At 42.2% G+C, this 26,338-nt stretch overlaps 1 long non-coding RNA gene across 1 annotated transcript; it reads right to left on the reverse strand.

Moving 5' to 3' along the window:
* Positions 1 to 15,098: 15,098 nt before the first annotated feature.
* LOC121468162 (uncharacterized) lies at positions 15,099 to 24,950 on the reverse strand. Its single transcript, XR_005978181.2, has 2 exons — positions 24,002 to 24,950; positions 15,099 to 16,816 (listed from the first exon to the last, which is right to left on the reverse strand). It is a non-coding gene; the product is annotated as an uncharacterized lncRNA (long non-coding RNA).
* Positions 24,951 to 26,338: the final 1,388 nt, after the last annotated feature.

Raw genomic sequence — 26,338 nt, forward strand, 5'->3', positions numbered from 1 at the left:
CCACTTCCCTCAGAAGTTGGTTATCGTATATCATACTAAAATCAATGCAAACTCTTTCAGGTTGTTTAAAATAACCCTAGAACATATTGCATTCAAAACAGTAGCTTAGTCTTTGTATGATTTTGTTTTCCTGTATACTTCTAGAACAATGGTTTTTCCAATACAAACTATGAATGGTGTTTAGCAGTTACAGTAAACATTGCATACAATTTGCAAATATAGTTATTCAGAAAACAACACTGTGATCATTCTTTTCCCACTGTTAAAATGCACTTGCTTATAAATACATAGATATACCTAAGTGTGTAGTTGTGTCATAGATGCCTGTCTGTTGCCTTGATTTTTAAAAGCGTTAAGTTTTCTTTTATAGTTCTTTTGAAAGTTTTAAAGTTATTTTAAAAGTTTCCTATGCCTTCTATATTCACATATTTCTACTACAGTTCTCACACACTGTTCAGGTAAATAATGATTGTTTTGCATTCTTCTTTGCGGGAGGAGAGAATTCGTGGACTGTTGGTTTGACCAGTGTGGTTGGAGAGGTGGCAATTTCATCCTCCAATCCACTGTCACTATTGGAATTCTATAAATTGTGAGGTCAGAAATAAAATTGGCTCTTTTCCTCTTTTGAACTTACCAAGCTTCTGTGTACTCATTTCTTGTGCAATAGTGACACCTGTCATTTTAAAATTTTATCAAGATGAACCCTCAGTTCATCATCTGTCCACTCAGTTGCCTCAGTTAGTTATCAAAGGAGTTGATATATGACAGTACAACTTATTTGATTTTGGAGGAAATAAGAGGGACAGAGAAAGAAGATTGTCTCAGGAAGAACAATGCAGAATAAATGATTTCTATAATATCATGGCTGCTAAGTAAACCTAAGCAAATGGCCTCATTTAAAAGGCACTGTTTTCTTGATCAAAACATGTCTTCTTTATGTGTAATATTTGTGTGTATTCCTTAGTATGATTTATAGCAGAGTTTTCATTCCTGCTGCACTCCTATATCAAGAGACAATTATCCACATGCGGATCTATCATTTTAATGCAGTGGGAAAGCATCATCTTGCAGAACTGGTGAGTGAACATTTTGAGGAGAGAGCCTCAGCTGAACTGAGAACAGGCACTTCAGTGAACAGTAACTTGCAATTCTATTTGAGGTACCTTGATAACTTTGAAAACATCATCTTAATGGCAGTGTCTGAATGAAAGCAAAAAGCTGAAGTGCCACTTACAAGACATATCTGTGAATGAGAGAGTTAAACCTTGTTAAAACTCGAACAGGAGCCCTTTGCCAAGCTGAGGTCCAAACTGGGATGGACATGCCTCTCCCAGAGCAGACACACAGTCAAGCTTTTGAAAATCAGAAGTACACACAGTGGAAGTACACACAGTGTTTGTTGAATCAAGACATGGAAACAGATAAAAGGTCTGTAATTCAAGTTCTTCTGGACAGAAATAGGTGCTGCAGCTTTGGAGAAAGTCTCTATTGGACAGCATTTTGAAGACCTTCCAAAAGGACATTTTCTTCCGTGGCATGCAATGTGTTTTGTAAAAGTATCAATTTCTCTAATTGTGTCAAATTTTTATCTCAAGTTTTTTTATTATTCTTATTTTTTATGTGACAATGACAACTTCATTTTTGACAGGACTTAAAAAAAACATTACAAGACTTTGAGCAGGTTTATTTTTTCATATTTCTATAATGAAATGCAATTCTAACAACAGTATATAGATACATATTTTATTGTTTTTTTATAATTCTCTTGGTTTAGAGTACGATAAATTGGACATAATTGGACAAATTACATTTTCTTAAACATCACTCTATTTTTTCTATCATCCCTTTCCCTAGTAAACATAAAACAGAATTTCTGGTTATCTCAAAGATTTAAAGGAAAGTTGTGAGTTGTGATGGTTAAATGCAAAATTTCACAAATTCAGTGTTTGCTATTCTCACACATTTTAGCAAGTCCCAGTTACTTATAAGCACTGCTCTACAAAATATGTTATCCAATTATTGTAAAAGTAATGCAAATATAGAAATTTTCCCACTTTTTCATTTTATTCACAAGACAAGAGAAAAAGCAACCAGATATGCAATATTAATTTAAAAAAAACAGCAGAACTTTTTTACAGAAGCATAATGTGGGAGATAGAAGATATTTGTAGGAAAAAAAATCAAACTTGAAGTAGAACTGATCTGCTTTAGAAGATTTTGTGCAGGAATAGATGTGGTGAGGCTTTCTTTTGTGGTTTAGTGAACAGTGATAGATTTCAATACTAAGCAAAATAGTAAATCCATAAAAAGATCACAGAAACACCCTGAATTTAAAAAAATGGTTGTTGCGCTTGATCAGCTTATACTGTTGTCCCAAGATGTTCTTAGTCAAAGTTTCTAGGGATACAAGTACATATTCTTATCCTGTTTCCCTACAGGAAAGTATTATGCCCTCACTAGACTAATGGCTTTTAATCTACAGTACAGTGTCAGTTAAAATTTATGAGGAGAGAGAATAAAACTATTTGAGGTAACATAGTAAAACCCATGCTTTATTACTTTTCTTTCTTACTTAATGGTTTGTGCTTTTCTGGCAAGGCAATCAGGAATTTGCCTTTCACTTTGGCCAGACTGGACAGCATTTACTGTCATTCAGTTCATCTGATATCAGCCTTCCTACTGATATCACCTAGTAAGCCCGTCACTTGCTGCATTTAGCATATTATGTATCCATATAACCCACCTAAAATACCTTATCAGGCAGTGTGCTTTGCTTTGCCTCTTTGTTGTACAGGTGTAAATTGCTTTCCAGAATGCACAGGAGTACCAGACAAAATGAATATATATCAAAGATGCACAGCATCATAGTGTAAAGAATGTAATTCATGCAACAAACATCCATTTAAATCAAAAATGGAAAAATGTGTACAAGATGCTTCTGTTTTACTGAAGTCTTGAAAAAATCCAGGCTTTGAAGAATTAAGAGGCTGTTTTTAAGTATCCCCTACATCATCTTACTTCTGGTTTTCTGAAACAATAGTTAAAATTTCTACCTAGTACAGAGACATTAGCTGGGAATAATAGAATGCTGAAAATGCAACCTAGAAAATCATGTCAGCATATGAAGGACTGCTGATATGGCTAAAATAAGGCCTAGCTCTCTGTAAACCAAAAAGCTTCAGTGGACAGTCAATCTCCCAGTTCACTGCAGCAGAGCCTTTTGTGGCCTGCCAGCATTTTGCTGACCCTTTCTAGATGGAAGTTTAACAATGAATTACATAAAAATAATGTTATTTAACTCAGTGTTGGAAAGGGATATTTTGCTCTATGATCTGTGTAAGCAAGAATCATAAAGAGTTCAAAATCAAGAATCAACATGTATATTGACTGAAATTCTTCTCAAATCTCAACTGGAATCTCCTTGTCTTTGATTTGAGAAGTTGAGTCCCCAGGATAGAATTCTGTGCATTTTTTTTGAATTTTACTTCTGAGTTGGGTGTGAGAGACTAAAATGTTAACTGTTAATGCTTCAAACAATTGGCCTTTCAAAAAGGCAGAGGCTGCTTTGCTGATGATGTGTAAGAAAGATAACAGCCCAGGGGCAAAGGGGGTGAGCACCAGAGGGTGATCATCACAAATCAATCTTTGACTAGCAACAAGTTAGGATTTAAGCCAGGTGAGGGAGACAGCTGAGAAGAAGCAGGTAATGGGATAGTGCTTTTTATCATGCCAATGTCCTCCCTCAAACAACCTGATCAGGTTTAAAACTCTCCTCTCCTGCCCAGGGGCAGACTGGGACAGTACTTGTGGATATGAAGGTATCTAGCCTTTCTGATGGGGCATAACTGGCTCAGCTACTCTGATACGAGAGGCAGCTGTCATGTCTTAGAAGGTGCCTGGGTGTTCCCATAAACCCAAAGGTATATTAATCCACTGAACTGTGTTCTGTGGGCTTCTCCTGCCCCTGACAGATCCAGACTATGACCATCACTTCAACCAGTGGACACGGAAACTGCAAGAATCATGTCTCATTGCTGACCCATGGCTGGTGACATCTTTCTACTCATTCCTTCTCTCTCCTTCTTTCTCTCTTTCTTCTTCTAATTTCTTCTCAAAATATATTGCAAGCCAGACTATAAAATCCAGTCAAATAGTTAGTTAGTGCCTTGTATCTGGATAAGTTAAAGTTGTCTAAGATTAAGTCTGCCAAGTTAAAGTTTATGTCTTACTCTGTCTGGATGTTGCTTTAAATTTGCCAACTACCTTTTTCTACCTTAATGTTCTAAAGTTTGCAAATAAAATTTGCCATTGAATGTTCTGAGAATTTTGTTGTTTTCCCTGTGCACTGCCCAGAGTGAATTAAGCAACCTTCCCCAAAACCATCTGATCAGTCCAGGGCATAAAACTGAAAAACTTGAAAATCATAAAACCAGAACTCCTCTTGCTACATTGAGTCTAGCAAAAAGGTATAAAAATAAACAAACAGAAGGAATTCTAAGTGTCACAAGCACTGCAGAGTTGACAAAACCAAAGAAATCCTTCTGTGACATTGCAAACATTTACTGCCCAAGTGGTTTATATGTTTCTAGTATGACTTGATCTCCAATAGGCTGGTAAACTTCTCAAGTGCAGTGTGTCTTTGTGTACTGTCAGTATGCTATCAAAGCATCCAAGTGTGTGTTGTGGCTTCTTTTTCTCTGCAGCAAGGGCTGCTCAGGAGAGATGATCTTTGAATCTCAGAAAAATCTCATGGAGGCTCCATAGGAACCATTTGAAACTTGATTGGCCCTGTCCTTTTCTCCCTCTACTAAAATCACATAAATTTAATATCAAAGAATTTACAAACTCCACAGGTAGAAATGTCAGAGTTTGTCCAAATACCAAGGCTTGACATAACGTGAGATACGATCAGTTGCACAGAAATCAAGACACTAAGTATCTTGATTTCTGTGCAACTGAATGAAACTGCCAGGATGAGATTCTTATGTCATCAGGGATCAGCTTCACCATTGTCTTGTTCAGAGGAGACAGGCTTGTCCTATTTTGTGGTAATTGAAAGGAGAGAAGGAAAAAGTAGAAGGAAATTGGAGGACTGTTAAGTACAAAATAAGGACAAAGTAGTGTCATTTCACCTGGATAAGTAAATCAAAATATGGATGCAACTAACAGAACCTATCACCTCTGCCAGTCCTTTTTCTTTCTGGATTCAAGTTCAGCCTTTTGCCAATAAGCCATACAGAATAATTTATAATTATTCTACACAGCTGTACAAACCTAAGGTTGTTCCTATAAACATTTTTAATTTGTTTAACTCCTAATATATGCTTATCTACTCAAAGAATCTGCAATGTTAGAGAGATTCTGACTCTAGAAAAGACATCAAATTGCAGGAGCGGATGAGTTTCTTGGCCAAATATGAAATTGTTTTCATGAAAATGCATTAAAAAAAAAAGCAAGAGTATTGCTCACACTATAAGCCAACTATTATTTATACAAGAAGTACTTTAAGAATTTTGATCATCTTTAAAATGCCAAAGGACCTCTGTTGTTCTTACTCTGTCTGCATAAAATATCCCAAATGATTCTTCATGTAGGTTTGAATACACTGATCTCCATGACCACTTCTCATTGCCACTCTATTTTGATCTTTTAGCAGTCAAAAAGTACCTAGATATGAAAGGATTTCTCATGCATGCTTTGGAATAGTCATTCATTTGTACTAATTTTTAGTGATCTGTCCCTTCAAAATTAGACTTTTAGTTAAAAAAATAGCTCAACTCAGCCTGATGCCAGCACAACTATTTTTGCTTTGTATTCTTGTTTTTGCTTTGAATTCTTGTGATGAAGAAGGAAACAACAGAATTATTATGTACTCCATCTGTGGTTAAGTAGATGATGAAGGCTTAAACTAGTCAGAGAGATGGCTACTGTACCAAAGCTGCAGAAACAGGCTAAGGATGTGGATCAGATGGAGTAATGAAGATAATATTAAAGCTGTTTAACAAAAATTTGTAATTCTGTAAAGTTTAGGCCATGTCTGAAACTTAAAGTTCAGTCAGGACTAAATTTCATTAATATCTAGAATTTTCATGCATTGCAAGTGATGTCTCCAGTTTTATCTCTAATTCTATGGTTAAAATGCTGTTGTTTTTGCTTTTAAATTAATCTAAGGTATTCCAGCTAAAAGTGATTGTCTAAGACCATCTTTCAGGTTTTTCCTCCATAATACATATATCTGTATGCCTTTTATAGAGAAGGATGATACAGTATTTATAAATATGGAGGTTTTACGAAGTTGGGGTTTAAAAAGAAATTAAACCTACAGGCATTCAAATTCTCTAAATCTTCATAATGACTAAATGTGGTTACACAAATATGTTCCCTGAAAAAGTGTATAAATCAATCATAATTCATTCACAAGTTAAATAAGTTCTGCTACATTCTTTTGGTATTATTCACCTGGGATAATAATCATAGAGCTCTGGTGGATTTTTGGTTTTTTTGAGTTAAACCCAGGCAATCAAAACAGACTGTGTACTTTCACCTCAGAAAGGCAAATATGCTGAGAATAAAATGAGAGGCATAGTTTGCCCTTCAACACAAATCAGCATCTAGACTTTTGCGGACATCAAGACACATGATTGGACTCTTCATGCCCAATAAATATCATACTACAGAAATCTGCCTGAAATGCCATTGTGGAAGATGCTGAAGCTGCCCTTCCAGGTCAAAGTTCATTTTGAGTCCAGTCTATTTTCTTATCAGAGAAGATCAGGGAATCTTCACAAACCTGTCTTCATGCACTCATAGTTACAAGCTGTGCTTTTTGGCTCAAGTAACTCCTTAATGACATGAAAATGAACAAGGAGCCATCTCTTCTTTGAGGAAATTACGTGGTAATGATAAACTGCCTAATCCTTCAGGAGAACAGTCCATTTTGCAGAATAGGTAATTTACACGTAGTTGAAATAACACCATGAAAGCCCCTTGAAGACTGGCAGCTGACTGCCATACAGAGAGAGGGATGGATTTTTGTTTGTGTTTGCCAGCCAGTCTTGGCTATCAGCCTAGTAACTCTCTCTCAGTGCCTTATAACAGCTCTGTGTAGACCCATTCAAAGCCCTTGATCACACCAGAAGGAGAATAAAGAGGCCTCCATACCCATTCAAGGAGGAAAGAAACTAAAGCATCTGCTTCTGTGAAAGCAAATCTGGGTAGCTGCTAATGACTCTTTACAGCAGCCCCAGAGATGACATGAATAACAGAAGTTTGAATACTGTTTCTGATCTCGATGCCTTTTTTCATTATTCAGCAATGGAATAGCTTCATATATGCTGCAGCTATTTTGGGTTGGAGAAAAGAGTAAATAGCCATTAAGCTGCTGAAGTCCAGGGTGGGCCAAATAGTTAATAAAAATGTGACATTCATGTGAATCTGTTGAGAAACTACGTTTGTTGCAACCCAGCCACACAATTAGGTTTATAGTTCTGCTGTGAAATGTGCAAGCATTAAAATAGTGATAATGAGGAGTAAGCCAGCTTCATCTAAAACTGGAATTTTCCTTCCAAGCAAGGTAAGATCGAGCAGTGAAAGAGAAAACCATAAAGGAAGCTGTGACATAACCTCCCACAACTTCCCATGCACTTAGATTGCTGTACTGGGAATGCACAAGCAAAGCTTTTCAAGGGTCTGTGATATGTCTGCATTAGATCTCTGTGGAATGACTTGAGACTAAACAGGTTAGGAAATGCTAGACTAATATGTAAGTAAAGTCCAAAAGAGGAAAAGACATTGACTCTTAAATCACAGGTTTTTCATAGTCCTACATTGTCAGATGGACTTGGTAAAGGATAATAGGCTCCTAACTGGTTTACTGAGGAAGAAAACATGGTGTGTGCAACTGTGGCTGAACTCATACCAAGCAGACCTCCAAAGGGGAGAGGTTCTCACTAAGCTTCGCCTAGACCTGTTAGTTACAGTTAGTATTCTGTGCAGTTACACTCAGGGAATGCACAGTATTCCCTGTGCCAAAACTTTCACCCTTCCAAGGACATTGCAACCAAGCAGGAAACCAGCAGCCTTCCTCCCTGGCCTGGCCACTTGGAGGGAATACCCTCAATCAGTTGTGACTGAACAGACAAACACATCTGTTCTGCCACCTCTTACAGGAATATGGTGCCTTCTGAAATCCTATGGACAGTGTTTTCCAGGTACTTCTTGCGCTCTCGGGTTACCTGATTTGCCTGTGTGCTCCTCCACACCTCACCACTCATCAGTGACTGTAAGAAAAGGCTGATCTTCACTGGCATCACAGTGAACACAGGTGAGAAACAGTGACTAGGTACACTACCACTCTAATTTCAGACAGCAGCCAATAACACTGTGTGCACCAATGTTTTTGACAAAACCCCAAACACACAAAAGCAAACAAAAGAACAAACAAAACAAACAAAAAATGCAGCCTAGGCTAAAGCCATGCCATGAGGATAAATGCTGAAAAAATTATTGTGTAATAGAAAGGTTTCCAGACCATTCTACCCCATGAAAATGCATACAATAGTCCACCAGTGCAGACCTAAGTTCTCAAATGAATGCTATCTAATTTTGTGTGTCATTCGCACTAACAGTTTCATCATTACATGGTAGGCAAATCTGACTCCACTGGAAAGTATGTTTGCAGCAAAGGCACTAATACAGACAGGAATACCACTGTAGAGAGAACTTAGGTTTGCTGATAAAACTCTAAAATTAAACATAAATTAATTGGTAAGCACACTATTATTATATTCCAGGTAAAAAACAAATGCATGTCTGGCACTGTACCTTCCCAAATCTCAGCTAGCACTAGTGCCCCTGCCAGGATTTGAACCCAGGCTGCTAGCATAGCAGGGAAGAATTCTACCACAGAGCCAACAGGACTCTTCCTTGGTTACTGAGTCTTGGCTTGCCCAGTACCTTTACCACCGCAGCAGCAAAGGCCACTCTCATGCACCGCTGTGGGCACAAGGTATGGCTAGTGGGAAGATGAAGCCACCAGACTGAAAGACACGCAGAGTGACTCTGACAAAAGCAAGGAGCCATCCTTCTGCGGGTATCTGTGTTCCGAGTTTATTGGCTCGAAGAAGATAAGCACCAAAAGGTGATGGGCACCGTGTGCCCTGCTTGTTAAAGGGGGGTGGTAAAAAGGGGAGGAAACAGCAGCCAACCAATGGGATAACACCTGGGGGTGGTAACAGGGGTGACACGCAGGGGAACTTCCAATGAGGTACGAGGGAGGGAGGGGAGCCCGAAGACCAGCCTATCACTCGAAGCCCTGGATGGAACTTTCTAGGTGGAAGGGAGAGGTCTCTGAGAGACAGACAGGCTCTGTGGTGGGATTGGGGGGGATAACTCAGCAGGAATACAATAAACTGGGTGAAGGGAGGAATGACAGGCAGACGGAGGAGGGAGGAGAAGGGAGGCTGGACCATTTTACAACAAGAGGGGGACAGGGAGCAACCATAACTGGGGGGAAACTTAAAACACACCCCAACACATGTCCTTTACTTCTTACCTTGGACCGATGGAAGCCAGGGACTGGGCTGAACTCTGATGAGCAGAAACCTGGCCTTGTGCCATGCTGTGTATTGCAGCAGAGTACACAGTTTCACACTGTGTTGAGAGTGAAGAAAGCTTAGCATAAGTTAAACTTCCTTAAGTTTTCCAGCATCTAATCCAAGAATGAATGTCAAAGGCAATATGAAAATACTAAACATTATTTTTCAGAGAGTGAACGGTTTCTTAGTGGGTATGTGTTTTTGCCATGCAGATGAATCTATTTTTTCTTTCTAGTCAATATATCACTTTATGAAAGAACCTCTGGAAATCTTAGTTGAATGACTCCTTATCTCGTTCTCTTACACCGTCACTGAGCAAATCTTATGTTGTAGATTGTGTATGAGATATAATTTTCTGTACCTTGTGCAAGAGGTGTAAGAGTGTGCACAGCATCTCAGGGGTCAGTGTGAAAGTGCACACAATCTTTTGTAGCATAAAGACAGAAAACCTGGTGAGGGCAGTTTTGGGTAAAGGTTTTAAAAGGGTTGTTTTGTAAAGGGAAGTTCCTGTACATATTGATCAGGAGCAAGTGAATCAGGTAAGTCCTCTGATGTTGCTACTGTGTTGGGGAAGTTGTTGCTACTTATGCTGTAGCTCCTGCAAAACCATGCCACTTGCACAAACGTGCTTGGAAAACTCGCATCATATACCTCAAATCTCTTTCCAGTGCATGATTTTCATGTCAGCTGGCCAGAAAAGGACTAGTAAAGGATGGGGAATAATCTATAAGGTTAGCCTGATGGCTGTGCCTCTTAGTCCAAGGGATTAAGACTAGGCAAGACTATTCTTGAGTTTAAGGCCCATCTTTACTATCTCTAAGCATCAAAAATCACGTGTACTGCCGTTCAGATTAGAAAGATTATACACAAGTCCCATAGCCAGTCTTTTGAATTGCAAAAACATCCATAATGGAATTAAACAGAAAAAGAATACTTAAGCAGTGACAGAAATGCAAGAGAAATAATTCTTCATTGATATTTTCCAAATTACTCTCTGGGAGATTCATTCTGATGTTGAAAATTCCCTGTGAATGTACCATTTGCTACAGAATTCAGTTTTTCCATGACACAGAAAAATAAGTGGCCTTGTTGTAAAAATAAAACTAAGCCATTCTGTTGTGGGCATGATGTCTATAGCATCAGGGTTTAAATTTAACACAGTACATTTCACTCTGCTATTTATTATTCCCATTCTGTGAGATTTTAGCATATACTTTACTCTCACTGATTTACTTTATACATGCAGTTTATTTCTGTATTATGGCAGCTTTAACTCATTATTGAGAGCAAAAGCAAATGAACACAATTATATTAAAAGGATTCAGTTGAGAGATCAAAGAGAAGTAATGGAAGCAATGTTTACCTGGTTGCATTACCTCTAAAGTCCAGTACAGTGCAAGACTTTCCATCATATTCCTGGATAGCTGGGGAGGTCTCAGATGATAAGGCTGGTTGACCAATGTGACACATTGGGCCAAGAAGGTCACAAGGAGGATCCAGGGAACTACAGGCATCTCATCTTGACCTTGGTGCCTGACAAGGTTTTGGATCAGGTCATCTTGAGTGTGATCACGTGGCACATGACAACCAATGGATCAGAGCCAGCCACTAGGTGTTTAGGAAGAGCAGGTCTAGCCTGACTAGTTCCCTAATCTCCCTTTACTTTTTAAAAAAAAAAAAAATTATTTCACAGATGTTGCCTTTATGAAAGACAACGGCGACCTGGTTCCAAGAAGACAGCATGGCAGCCCAGCCTGTCCGGGCCACTCGGGCTAACGACAAATACGCTGACACCAGTATGGTGGACGGTCGAAAGCCTTTATTATCTTATCTCATGGGTTTAAATAGTCTTGGGGGACTTTGCTACGTCAGAGGGGGGTTGTGGGGTCTCTAGGGTTAGTCGGGAGTGGAAAACTACTGGGTTAGGTGTGGTTACATGCTCTGGGGTTAATAGATAATGTGAAGCAGGGAGAAGGGGGAAGGGTCTCTCTTTCCGTCACATCCCGAGATCTTCCGTTCGCCTGTCCCTATCTACTACATCTCCCCTCCCCTTATCATATATAAAATGAGGTAGTCGTAGATATAGGCACTGGAGTGAGGTACAAACTTGTAACTTGGTAAGAAAAGGGTGGTTTGGTAAACCTGAGTAATTTTCGCAAGGCGAGTCTTGAAGGCTTTTGCGACTGACTGTGTTTGCAGTTTTTGGTTTACAGCATTTGTTGGTGGCCTATGAACAAAATGTTTGCCCTTTCTAGACGGGCCTGAACAAACGAGACTAGTTTGTTCAGCAGGCATGGTCCTATGGTAACAGCTAAAAGCAGTATTGCCAGTGGACCTACCAGGGCGGAAATTAGAGTGGTGAGCCAAGGTGATCGATTGAACCAGGATTCAAACCAGCTCTGTTGGGTTTCCCTGTCTCTCTTTCTCTGAGCCAGTCTATTTCGGAGTTCTGCCATGGAGTCTTTAACAACTCCCGTATGATCTGCATAAAAGCAGCATTCCTCTTTCAAGGCTGCACACAGTCCTCCCTGTTGCATGAACAAGAGGTCCAGTCCTCGCCTATTTTGTAAAACTACTTCTGAAAGCGAAGAGACTGATTTCTCTAGATAGGAGATGGATTTCTTGATCCTCTGCAGGTCTTTGTCGATGGTCATTTGCAGCTGAGAGAGTCCGTGCTGCTGGGTTGCAATGGCTGAGACACCCGTGGCTGTGCCAGCTGCTCCCAGGTCGAGCAGCATTGCGATGGTTATACCTGTGATTATTTCTCTTTTGTGGAGTCTGTCAGGTTCCTCGAGAAGATGGTATATCTCTTCGTCTGAGTGGTACAGGACCCTAGGAACAATCAGAACTTGGACACAGAAGTCGATAGAGTCATTAAATTTGGCAAGGAACACACAAGGACTCACTCTGGATCATTGGCAAACTCACATCCCAGATGCGGATGGGACCACCCACTTATTGGTTTTTCTGTTGGGCTTGACAACTTTAGTGCAGAAGTTGCCTATCTGCTTTGTTAAGGTTGCATTTCCAAAACATCTGCCCTGTCCTGTGATTTGACTCAGGGTGATTTCTCTGTGGGGAGTGTCCCATCTGCACTGGTGGGGGGCACTGGCTGTGGAGTAACTGAAGGGGGTGTTTAAAGCAATGCCTTCGTAGAAAGGGGGTTTAACATTATAGCAAAGCTAACAGGGGTTAGTCAGGTTCGATTTGGTTTCGTTTAGGGTTAGAAAGGTAGCTTCTAAACAGGTGGGCTATGTGGAACATGAAGGATGGGGTGTTTGCTGTGGTGACCTCTTTGAACAACTTGTCACTTGAAAGGTGTTACATGACCCACCTAAATGGCTGGTGAGGGTAGTGGCCTGGGTTGGCTTGTCCCCCGGCCACAAGCCCTAACAGCAAAATCGCACAGAGACACTGTGCATGTCTGGGTCTCACCGCCGTGGGATTCTCGGGTTTTGTCTGGCGGTTTGGTGGTTTGTCATCTCTCCCTGGAGCAGGGGTGTATGCGTCACGGGGACGGTCCACGAGCGTGTCCTGCAAACAAAAACTCACAGCTTTTCATTAGTTTTGTTCTGAAGGTCAGGTATGATTGACTTGAGTGGACACCACCTTATTCTGTTCTCATTTCTATATGAAGCATTATAGCTATAAATTGGGTGCTTTTCCAAGCTCGGGATGGCCCTCCCACTCTGTTCACTGGAGGGACTTCTTTGCATTGCCAGTGTCGGGGCCACAGGGCTTGGGGCAAGATCGAGCAGTCTGCTCCTGTGTCTGCCTAAAACTGAAGCCCTATTACGTGGGGGTCCTGACTGCCATAAAGGCGGCATGTCCCCCACACCCTTGGGGGTTCCTTCCCTATTTTCAGGGCCAGGGCCACCCAGGGGTCCCGTTCTGGGGCGTCCCCTGCTGACCCTACGACACAGGCGCTGCTTGCGGTGGTAGTGGGTATGAAGGTACCGCGGGCTGTGTTGCAGGACTCTGCAATTGTGTCGCTGTTGGGGGTATGAAGCTGGCTGCCTCCTGTGGTGGTATGGGGTATAAGGGCTCCCCGCCCCACTGGGGGTTGGCATAGGTGGGCCGCTTTGTATTCCCGGCAGGAGGAGGCTGGGTGCAGCCCGCACGTCTCCTCCCTGTCCCGTTTTCCTGGGGCCGGGACCCGCATTCCTTGGCGAGATGCCCTTTTCTCCCGCAGCCCCAAAAGGATGTTTCTCCCCAGCTGGTAAACTGGGCTGTTTCGTATTGTAACCGCTTTTCAGTGCGGCTTAGAGCTTTACTCGGTTTTGTCTTAAATCGCATTGGCTCTGTTTTGTCCGTCTCAGAGTTCCAGCCGGCTCCCGTCAGCTCTTCCGAGCTGGCGGAGCTGCTGCCGGGCTCCGAGTCGGAAGTCGAATGCCAGCGCACTTCCGGGCCTCGGTGCCTTTTTGTCCGGCTCCGAGCTCGCTTCTCCCCGCGGGGGTGGTGCCGCTCCCGCCCCCCCGACTTGCCCTGCCTCCTGCAGGGGGAGGTCTCTCCCTTATATGGTAGCTGTGTCAGGCGTGGCTGCCGATTGGCTCCCTGCTCTCTGCCGCCCTCCTCCTCCTTCTCTCGTGCACGCGCGTCTCTGAAATCGCGCGCCTCCTGGGTTTTCGCGACGAGTCTGCCCGCGCCCCGCCCCTCTCCTTGGCGGCCAGCGCCATTTTCAAAGGGGTAAGGTGGCGGCGTGGTCTCCCGAGCCGCGGTTTCGGCGCCTCTGGCTTCCCCCGCCAGCTCCTGCCAGAAGCACTCTGCACGCTGCTGCAGCTCCGGCAATGGGTCCCTGCCTGGCGGCGGCGGGACAGACGGGGAAGCCGCGGTTTTTCGGGGGGCTTCTGTGGCGGGGGTTGGCCTCTGGCCCGGGGAGGGGGGTGATGGGCCGGGCCCCCCCGGGTCTCTGCTCCTGGGCGGATCGTTCTCAGGAACGGTCTGCGCTCCCGCCCCCACCCCGAGCCCGGGTCTAGCTAATAAACACGCAAGTGCCGCACTCCGCATCTCCTGCTCTTCTATTGCTCTGCGCGGGGCTTTCTCTACTTTGCCCCATGCCTTAAGGCTCTTGCCACTGCCTGAGGATTTCGTGTCCTCAGCCAGCGTGGCTGTGCATTTTTCCCATATTCCCGGATGCATAGCATCCACTGGGCTTTCAGTCGCCCCAAGCTCAAGCAGCCTCACTATAGCAAGATAAAAGTCTTTGAGCTTACACTCGAGACTCCATTGCTTATAAATCACACTTACGACCCTGGCGATGCTGTCCATGACGCTCGCGGGTCCTGGGACATCTCCCTGTGCCAAGATACGGTCTGACCGCTCTGGCTGCTGCCCTTGTCCAGGTGTATCCCGTTACCCGAGCAAATTTCTCTTCTTCCCGGGTTTCGACACCAGATTTGTTACCTTTATGAAAGACAACGGCGACCTGGTTCCAAGAAGACAGCATGGCAGCCCAGCCTGTCCGGGCCACTCGGGCTAATGACAAATACGCTGACACCAGTATGGTGGACGGTCGAAAGCCTTTATTATCTTATCTCATGGGTTTAAATAGTCTTGGGGGACTTTGCTACGTCAGAGGGGGGTTGTGGGGTCTCTAGGGTTAGTCGGGAGTGGAAAACTACTGGGTTAGGTGTGGTTACATGCTCTGGGGTTAATAGATAATGTGAAGCAGGGAGAAGGGGGAAGGGTATCTCTTTCCGTCACATCCCGAGATCTTCCGTTCGCCTGTCCCTATCTACTACACACAGAACATTATGAGTTGGCAGGGACCCACAAGTATCATTGAGTCCAATTCTTTTTTACAACTAGGTGACCCACTTTGTAAATGTGGGAAAGGCTTTGGATGACTTCAAAGGCTTTGGCTTGACTTCAGCTAAGCCTTTGACAGTCTCCTGACAGAATCATCCTGGAAAAGCTGGCAGCCCATGGCTTAAATTGGTGTGCTCTTTATTCAGTTAAGAACTGGCTGCACAGCTTGGTCCAGAGTGTGGTGGTGAATGGTGCGGTGTGGGATTCCTTAAAATCAGAGGGTTTTGGGCACATTGCAAAAGGCAGGCCTCAGAGAGAGCAGGATGGAAATTAAAGCTAAGCAGTAGCTATAAGATTTGTCAGCAGAAAACTTATAAAAGAAGTAGAAAAAAAGGACAAATTGAACAATAGTCTGCGTATTAACGCTTGGGTAGAATAACTTCCTAAGTTGCAGAAAAGTATATCTGGTGAGATATTAGGAAGGTCTAAGCTTAATAATGGAGCTCTGTGCATTGTATCTCGAGGCTTACAAGCAAGTATTGTATTCAAAATAAACAAGTATTGTTTTAACTAAAGGTATGCGTGCTTATAGTGATTGGATACAACTACTGTCAATATGCTTTTGCTTTGTGTGACTGGTCAAAAAGTTTATAAAGTAAGTTGTAACATTAAGTTCTTGATCTGTTGCCTGGATGTGAGCTGCTGGCATCTTCCCATTGTCATAACCATATAATGAGACTGATGCTAAAAAATAAACAGCTCTAGACGCATACCACAGCAGTCCCGTCCCGTTCGCGACTTGTATTTAGCCCCCGACAGGCGATAAATGGTGCCCCATGTGAGGATTGAACTCACGACCTTCAGATTATGAGACTGCAGGTTCCCTCACAGGGATTGGAGGTGCTACTGTGTGTTTGCAAAATGCATCCATGATTAACATTACAGGTCCTGAAGGAAAAACAGTAACAGTGTGTCCTTTTGTTGTTCAGAAGCCTCTTACTGTCTAGGGAAAAGATGTCCTATCCCAGTGGGGAGCAAAACTGGAAGTAAGCCTGTGATGGGAACCAATTCAAAACCTGCCACTTGAAAGTTGAACTGGAAAATTGATCATCCTATATGGATTGATCAATGGCCTTTAACAGAGAAAAAATTAAATATTCTTTAAAAATTACTAAAGGAACAATTACAGCAAGGTCCCATCACTCCCAAGAACAGCCCCTTGAATTCACCAGTATTCATCATCCATAAGAAGACATCAGACTCCTGGAGGTTGCTTCATGATCTGAGAAGAATCAATGAAATGATTGAAGACATGGGACCTCTTCAACCTGGACTTCCTTCTTTATCAATGATCCCGAAACATTGACCACTTGTTGTCATTGATTTAAAGGACTGTTTTTTCCACATCCCACTTCATCCTGATGACGCTCCAAGATTTGCCTTTTCTGTTCCAGTCATCAATAGAAGAGGACCTATGCAGAGATAACACTGGAAATCATTGCCTCAATAAATGAAGAATTTGCCTATAATTTGCCAATATTTTATTGCACAGGTATTGTCTTCAGTTCGACAGAAGTATTGCAGATCCGTTATTCTACACTACATGGATGGTTTGCTCATTGCTGCTCCAACACTACCAGAGATGGAGCAAACTCGTGCTAGTGTTGTTACTGAAATCCAAAATGCTGGACTTGAAATTTCTATAACCAAAATTCAAGAAGTTCCACCCTGGAAGTATCTAGGATGGAAGATGACTGAAAAAACAATTACACCTCAAAGGATACAGCTCTGGACCAGTGTCAACAATTTACAAGATTTACAACAACTTCTAGGAGAAATCAATTGGGTTAGACCTGTTTTGGGAATTACCAATGATGAACTGGGTCCGCTTTTTGATTTGCTGAGAGGAAGTTGTGACATCAACTCTCCTAGAACTCTAACACCTGAAGCTTGTGCAGCTCTTGACAAGGTCATGGAAGCTCTCCAAAGACGACAAGCTCATTGCTGTGTTCCGGAAAACCCTTTCCTTTTTGCCATTTTGGGAGAAAAAATGCAACTTTGTGGTCTCATTTTCCAATGGGACCCTTCTGAGAGAGATCCTTTGTTGATAATAGAATGGGTTTTTCTTCCCTATAGGTCTCCTAAGACTATTTTTACAGTTCTAGAGATGATAGCACAAATTGTAATTAAGGCTAGAACAAGATTGTTAACTTTAGCAGGTCAAGAATTTGCAGTTATCTATTTACCATTGAAAAAAGATTATCTTGATTGGGCAATGCAAAATTCTGATGATTTACAATATTCATTATTGAATTTCCCAGGTATTTGTTCTGTTTGTTACCCAGCTCACAAATTATTACAAGCAAAATTGAGTTTTAGAGGAAAAACCTATGTTAAGTGAAGAACCTTTAGATGCAATAACTCTCTTCACTGATGGATCTGGCAAAAGTCACAAATCGGTAATAACCTGGTTTAAGCAAACAACTAAAGCTTTGGAATCAGACATCCAAATAGTAGAAGGATCTCCTCAAATTGTTGAACTTGCTGCTGTGGTTCGGGCTTTTCAGCTCTTTCCACAAGCTTTTAATTTAATTACAGATTCTGCTTATGTTGCTAATGTGGTTAAAAGAATAGAAGGATCAGTTTTAAAGGATGTTAGTAATGATACTTTATATCGTTGGCTTTCATGTCTTTATACAACTTTGCAATACAGAACTAATCCATATTTTGCTTCTCACATTAGGGCTCATTCTTCGCTTCCTGGATTCCTAGTGGAAGGAAGCGCGAGAGCTGACAAATTGATAATGGCTATTCAAACACTCTACCAAACATTTTTGAACAAGCGAAATCGGGTCATGCCTTTTATCACCAAAATGCTCAAGCACTTGTGTGAATGTTTCAAATTTCCAGAAGTCAAGCCAAGGCTATCATTAGTGCTTGTCCTGACTGTCAGCATGTGCAGCCTCCTGTTTCTACAGGAGTGGTCAACCCGTGAGGCTTGCAAAACCTGCAGTTATGGTAAACAGATAGCACTAAATATCCTTCTTTTGGTAAATTTAAAAATATCCATGTTTCAGTGGACACTTTCTCTGGTGAAGTTTTTGCTTCTCTTCACACAGGTGAAACAGGTAATCATCCCTGTCACCATTTTTACAAGCTTTTGCTTCATTGGGTGTGCCCCAAGAAGATAAAGCCGACAATGGTCCCGCATATATATCTCAAAATCTTGCCACATTTTTCAAAAAAGATTGGGGTGTTCACCACATCTTTGGTATTCCTCATTCTCCCACAGGTCAAGTGATTGTCAAGAAAGCACATCAGACATTAAAACGCATACTTGATCAACAGAGGAGAGGAATGGAGGCTACACCACAGATGAGGTTGAACAAAGCTTGATATGTTTTTAATTTCTTAAACAACTGTTACAGAACACATCCACCAATTTTTAGACATTTTTCAAATAACACACACACAAAATTGAAAGAAAATCCCCTTGTTTTAATTAGAAATCCTGAGACAGGACAAATTGAAGGTCCTTTCTGATTAATCACTTGGGGCAAAGGGTATGCTTCTGTCTCTACAGGTGCAGGAATTAAGTGCGTCCCTGCGAAAAATGTCAAACCGTATCACTCCCAAGAAAGTGTTGACGAATTCAAGACTGTAGAAGCAAGTACGCAGACGTGAGCTGAACAGAGAGATCGCGGGTCACACCTAGTGTTCCTTGTTCATCGGCGGAACCTACAATCTTCTGATTTTATGCTCTTTATAGATGTGTAAATTGTTGGTTTCGTAGAGTTCTTTTTGGCAAAAAACGGGGTTTTTGTTTGTTATGTTATAGCTCCTCTCTATTGGATTTTCAAAGGTGAAATTTTATTTTAAGGTCAAAAGCAACATTTCTGAATTGGTATATATGGGTGGAATTTTTGCCAAAATTGAATGATATGCTGGTATTGGTTGGGTTTAATTGCTTTTTGCTGTGCAGATTTGCCTGCGGAACAACAAAAAAAAAAAAAGTTTGGGTGACCTTAGCCAAGGCAGCAGGCTTCGATACCATATGCTTGTCTAATCTGGAACCGGAAAAGCCTTTCTCAACCTGCCTAGTTGGTGTGCCAGTAAAGACTTTGCCCTTGGTCAAAAAAACAATTCAATAGAAGTGAAAATGACAGTGGGGGTGATCCTGTATTGAATATGGCTATTTGGGTCAAAGAACTTCCCAAGGCAGTGTCTGAACCCCAAGAATTAGAAATACTTGGTTCTTTAACAATGGATTTTTGCATTACATTTACAGCTAATGACTGGCGAGAAGGTGATCCTCCAAAGTACAGTGTTACTCCCCATTACTCTGCATACAGGAATTTGAGTTTTTGGTGCAATTATTCAGACAACCGGGATGTGTTTTCCAGGGAGGACCAATATCCACAACAATTGCCAAAAGGATATTGGTTCATTTGTGGAGATACGCTTGGCAGGGCATTCCATCACGCCTTGAAGGTGGCCCGTGTAGCATTGGAATGCTCACTGTGATAGCACCTACAGCTAAAGCGGTCCTTAAGAAGAAGAATAGGGGGACAAGATCTGCTCGTTACTATGATGAGAAGTGTAAGAGTGCTTTCAGGCCTTGGAATGCTGGGAAAAGGGTTTCAGCAAGCTTGTTTTTACCCTAACTGGCTTCAGCAGTGGCATTGAAACAATTAGATCGGGTTGGATGTCGGCTGGGTAAACAAACTAATGCCACATCCACTGCCATCAGTGATATGCTGACAGATGTTAACCGTGTTAGACATGCCACTCTTCAAAATAGAGCAGCAATTGATTTTCTTTTACTGGCACATGGACATGGTTGTGAGGAATTTGAAGGATTGTGTTGTATGAATCTGTCAGATCATTCTTAATCCATCCACAAAAGCATACAAAAGCTAAAGGATTTCACAGCTCAAATTAAAGAAGATGGTGGATCATGGTTAGATAACTTGTTCCAAGAATGGAGTTTTGAACCTTGGCTAAGAAATCTTTGTAAAATATGTTTATATACGTTAGGCATTTTAGTTATGATACTCATAGTAATACCTTGCATACTTCGGTGTATATGACATGTGATGGACAAAGCTATCAAATAAGTTTTTATCATACAAGAGAGAGAGGTAGGAAATGGATTCACAGTGAGTTCTCGACACTCTTACAGGGTTAGTGGATGAAGGTAGAGAGATGGAGGAAGGTTTTGAACTAAGACCTTGGAACTGGCAAGACTTTTTTGAACAATGACTTGTAATTGCTATCAAACATGACTTATGTGCTTTGAATTGATTAGACCTTCACAGCATTAAATTTGCTGTGTTGTAATATAGCTATGCTTAATGCGAGCAAAAATGATGCTTTAAGCAAGTAATGAGCAGATATATTGTAGGAAAGCTATGAAATGCAAGGCAGTTAATAATCGACAAGATTATGACAGTTTCTTTTAGTTCAACCGAGAGGGGGAATTGTGGGATTCCTTAAAATCAGAGGGTTTTGGGCACATTGCAAAAGGCAGGCCTCAGAGACAGCAGGATGGCGATTAGAGCTAAGCAGTAGCTATAAGATTTGTCAGTAGAAAAATTATAGAAGAAGTAGAAAGAAAGGACAAATTGAACAATAGTCTGCGTATTAACGCTTGGGTAGAATAACTTCCTAAGTTGCAGAAAAGTATATCCGGTGAGATATTAGGAAGGTCTAAGCTTAATAATGGAGCTCTGTGCATTGTATCTTGAGGCTTACAAGCAAGTATTGTATTCAAAATAAACAAGCATTGTTTTAACTAAAGGTATGCCTGCTTATAGTGACTGTATAGAACTACTGTCATTATGCTTTTGCTTTGTGTGACTGGTCAAAAAGCTTATAAAGTAAGTTGTAACATTAAGTTCTTGATCTGTTGCTGGATGTGAGCTGCTGGCATCTTCTCATTGTCATAACCATGTAATGAGACTGATGCTAAAAAATAAACAGCTCTAGATGCATACCACAGCAGTCCCGTCCCGTTCGTGACTTGTATATATCCCCCGGTCGGTGATAGTGCTGTATCCAATTGGTGGCTGCTCACTAGTGGCGCTCCCCAGGGATCAGTGTTGGGCTCAATCCTGTTTAACATCATGGTCTGAATGAGAGGATTGAGTGTACCATTAGCAAATTTGTGGATGACACCAAACTGGGGAAGAGCACAGATCTGCTGGAGGGCAGGAAGGCTCTGCAGAGGGATCTGGACAGGCTAAATCGATGGGCCAAGGCCAAATGTGCGAAGTTCAATAAGGCCAGGTGCTGGGTCCTGCCCTTGGTCACAACAACCCTATGCAGAGATGCAGACTGGAGGAACAGTGCCTGGAAGGTGGCTCAGGAGAAAGGTGGGGATTGGGGTGCTGGTCAGCAGCAGCTAACCATGAACTGGTGTGTGCCCAGGTAGCTAAGAAGGCCAAAGGCATCCTGGCCTATATCTGAAATTATGTGACCAGCAGGAAAAGGGAGGTTATTCTTCCATTGTACATGGCACTGGTGAGGCCACAGCTTGAGTTCTATATCTTGAGTGCTACCTGTTTGACTTTTCCAGAATCAGAAAATCAACTGATCTTCGAGCAAAAAGTCTACAGGATAGTGTAGTACTGATCAGAAGTAAAATGACATCCAGGGAGCTTACATGACAGGCCTCTATAATACATTTTGGGTTCAAAACACCCTGCAAATCTGGCATGTTTGATTTGGAAATCAATATTTCTTTGCCTTAATGACTTCAGTAACAGAGTAACTACAAACTATTACTTCTGAAGGAACATTAAAAATATCAAAGCAATTAAAGGAAGTGTGAAATAAGCATACCGTGCAGAAAAACAGCCCTTCTTATTTACTTATTACTTATCTTGCTTTCAGGGAACACCTGCTATTCAGAACTACCTACTGATTTTTTTCTTTTCAGTTAAATTTTGCAATGTGTTTTGTTTTTAGGGGAAACCAAAGACTGAACTGAAAGGAAACAATTATGCAACTATATATTTTTGAACCAGAAGTTAAATCTTTGCTACAGGAATATTTAGAAGAGGCACTTCTAGAAATTCTGAAGACCTAGCTGAAGACATGAATACAGATGCAAGTTAGTGGCAGAATGGTCAGGAAGCAGAATTGAAGTGCCAGCCTTTCAATACTTAAATTTCAGACCTTTGAAAAAATGATGGAGGCTTAAATGATTCAATACATGAGAAACTACATTTATTCTTAATACAGAATATGTTACAGAATGTTCTATGTCTTGTATTTCATAAACTTTTGACAAACTCAAGATTTTTCCATTTTGTAGTGAAATAATCAGTGATTGATTGGAGCAGTCGGAATACTGAAAGAACATGAGGTAATAATGCATGCTCAGATGAAAGATTTCAGCAATTTTGGTCAGTGAACAGTTCAGTGTGGGCCTGGAGATGCTTTCATCCATAGACTGGTTTGCTTCTTCAATATTTTGCTCTAGTAAAACAGCGGAATTAGAGCAGTTGAAGAAAGCAGTGTATGGAAAATAATTAATAGGAAGAGGGTTTGAATGGGAAGATGGTTTAATTTTGAGTGGCTACTCACCTGTCCTTGTAACGGAAAGAGAATCTTTCAAAGATATTTAATTGTAGCAAACTGCTAAATAATATCCAAAGAGATCTTTTTCATTTACTATGCTGTCAGACTGTGGAAATCATTACCCAAGAGTTATTAAAGATCAGAGCACACCAAGATTAAAAAATTGTAAAACATTTTATGTTTGATATTTGGGAAGACCTCATGTATGAAATACCCCTTATAATGCTTCCTTCTCCTTAGTAATTCACAAGTTGCTCTAAAAAGACCAGGCACCTAGCAGACCAAACTAAACATATATGCTTTGTCTCTATAGGCTGAAAAACAGGTACGAATTAAAGGATCAGAAACTTTAATGATGAATCAGGAGGTATTTTGGGAGATCCCAATTCTCAGTAGCCTCATGCTATTTATTACAACTGTTTCTTTAGCTTTATGCAGTTTTCCTCTCAAACCTCTGATTACTCTAATCATAATTTTCTGCACATTTCTGATTTTTCAGGTCTTTTTTAAGCGCAAATTATTTGAATTGGGTACCACTTGTATAATACCACAATTGGATACTACAAATTATACCAACTGGATACCAAATACTGTTGTATTTTTCTGGGAAATGGTTTTTCCCTCCCCAGAGACCCCTGTAGCTGTGACCATGTTAGTTTGACCACTTCCTTCCTTTCCTCACCCAGTCGGCTGCGAGCCAAGTAGCCCTCCTGGTCCTGAGCCTAGATGAGGCTCTGTCCCTTCCTGGTTCGCTCTTTCCCTCTTCCTCCCATGGAATAAACATCTTGTACCACATCGGGGGTTGGAGCCTCTTTTGGAATCTTTGCCTTGCTCCTGAAATACTTTCCCCCAAGGCCTCACAGATCTGGGCTAGCCGGTAACTTCGGGGGGCTGCGGGGGGAAGGATACTTCAGTTGGCTGCCAATGTGGTTTTAATGAAATATTAAAAGCCCACGGAGAAGCTGGAGCCCTTATTTGAAGGTCTCAAAAGCTCTTTGGGAAGTTCAACTACCCTGTGCTTATTAGCTGCTTTTGGGGTGGCTTGGAGTGATGGGGGTGGGTCGGGACCTTACCTCAGCACCAAGGAAAGCCGACCCGGAGCACGGACTCCGGCCACTGCTACAAGACACCCACAATCCAAAACGAGTGGTAAGACCCGTCGCATACGGTTTATCCCGGGAAAAACCCCTAGCTGGGGGGAGGTGTTACCATAGAGACTGTGGAAACTGCAGCTCGGGTAAGCTAGGACCCAGCAGTCGAAGTTTGTAACAATGGGCGGGCTTATGCGAGTTTTTCTTCGGATCGAAGCTCAGTGGCGGTGGAGCCGCCCCGACCGACCGACAGAGCTCGCGTTTCGGGGGTGGGGACAGCACGGGATGGGCACCTAAAGCCGGGAAGGCGGTGGGATATCTCTCCCCTGCCCCTGGTGAGCCAGAAAAGCGGCGGCAGCTGCCGCGTCTCGGCACCCGCAGCTTCTCTCCCCACCCCCGCCCCCGCTCCCTGTGCTCTCTGTGCAAGCGGGGAAAATCGTGCTGCTTTGTCTGGAGGCAAATACTGGAGATATAAAGTTTAAAAAATGGGCGTAGAGTTATCAGTCCAGCAAAAGAGTACATTAAAACACCTTAACAATATTTAAATTAATGTTACATTCCCAAATAAACTCCTAGTTCACTTTGGCTGCTGGCTGACAGTTGAATTACCAAATTATACCGTTCAAGATATGAATTCCGTTTCATTTTGGGATCAAATTGGACAGTTACTGGAGATCATAAAGCTTCTTTTTATTCCAATATTTTTACAAGCTCGAAAACAGATTTTAGAAGTGGAAAAAAGCATACAGACAAAGAGTCCGAATAACCCTTTTCCAGATTCTGCTGTACCTCCACAGTACCCGGGTCCTGAAATCGGACCATCCTCCCTGTACCCTTCTATCACACCTGTTTCTTCTCAAGAATACAGCCCTGAATGCTCCAAAGGCGAAATGCTCTCGTCCCAGAGCCCTGGCGATTCGTCAGGGTCCCTGAAAACTGCAGAACACATGCTGCTGAGCAATGGAGGATGCCACGTGCTTCCTTCTTCTTGCCATAGTCCTCCTTCCCCCCATCCCCTCCCCGACCCCATATCCCCACCCGAATCCCTTCGTGCCTTCGGCAGCCCCGCCCCGTCCTTCCTCCCAGTGCCCTCCTCCGAGCTGCCACGGGAGCAGGGGAGGGGCCTGTCACTTTCCAGCCGAGCCGGAGGATGGGGGGGGGGCGGGGGGCGGATGGCGGGGGGCGGGGCGGGGAGAGGAAAGCCCGGCACACGGGGGACATGAGCTGCTCCTCTGGGGAACCCGGGAAAGGGATACAGAGATGCCTCTTACCAGGCCCCAATGGGTGGGGGAGGGAACACCTCCTGCCTCTTTGGGCACTGGAAGAGAAGCAGAATTTTAAGCAACTTAGAAAAATGTTGAAGAAAGCATACTGTCTGTAGCACCTGTTGTATATATTAGTAAGAGAAATGGTATTAGGGCTTACCAACCATTACCCTATAGAGATAAAATGGAGATCTGAGAAATACAGAGAGAATTTGGAAGATTGAGCAAGATTTTCAAAGGGATGATGAGGGCAACCTTTAATTCAAATGAGATGGGACCCAGGGATATGAAATATTTGTTTAGATGCGTGTTGACTCCCGCAGAATATGATCTGTGGGAAGGCAAATGGAAAGTGCCCTTAACAGTAGCATTACAGGAGATTCAACAAACTCCTGGTGAAGCACATGACAATGACAGTAATTCTATTACAAAAGACCACCTGTGAAGTGAAGGTGACTGGCACTGTCCAGAAAAACAAACTTGAGTGTTATCTAAGTCAGTTTTAGATAAGATCTGTAATGCTGCAGAAAAAATGTTTTATCAGCTACAAAAATTGAAGCTAAGGGCAGTTACCTTAACATTAACTAATTTTCTTCTGAGAATTCCTTACAGTTTGTGGACCATCTAAGAATACAAGTGGAGAGAAAAGTACAAGATCCAGTGGTGCAGGCAGATTTGATTAAAGAAATGGCTCAGAGGAATGCTAATGAGACATGTCATACAATTATTCTCAGCCTTCCCCTTGACCCAACACCTAGTCTTTCAGAGATGATAGAAACCTGCACCAGGAAAGCAGAACTGTTCAGTACTCCTGACAGAAATACAGGGTCAGCATATCCCCAGCCTGCAGCAACTGCGGTACCAGATCCAAGGAGGCAACCAATGTCACCAGAGCAGCCGCATCATCTGTTTCCATTGCAAGAAACCAGGACATTTCACCAGAACCTGCCCTTTAAATAAGAAACATAAAAAGTTCAACAAACAAAAAAATTGCATTTACAGCGCGTTCCCACTGCTAATACAACTACACGCGAAGATACAAATATAGTGGGAC

The sequence above is a fragment of the Taeniopygia guttata genome, chromosome Z (genome assembly GCF_048771995.1).
Source record: "Taeniopygia guttata chromosome Z, bTaeGut7.mat, whole genome shotgun sequence".
In the NCBI taxonomy this organism is placed as follows: Eukaryota; Metazoa; Chordata; class Aves; order Passeriformes; family Estrildidae; genus Taeniopygia; species Taeniopygia guttata.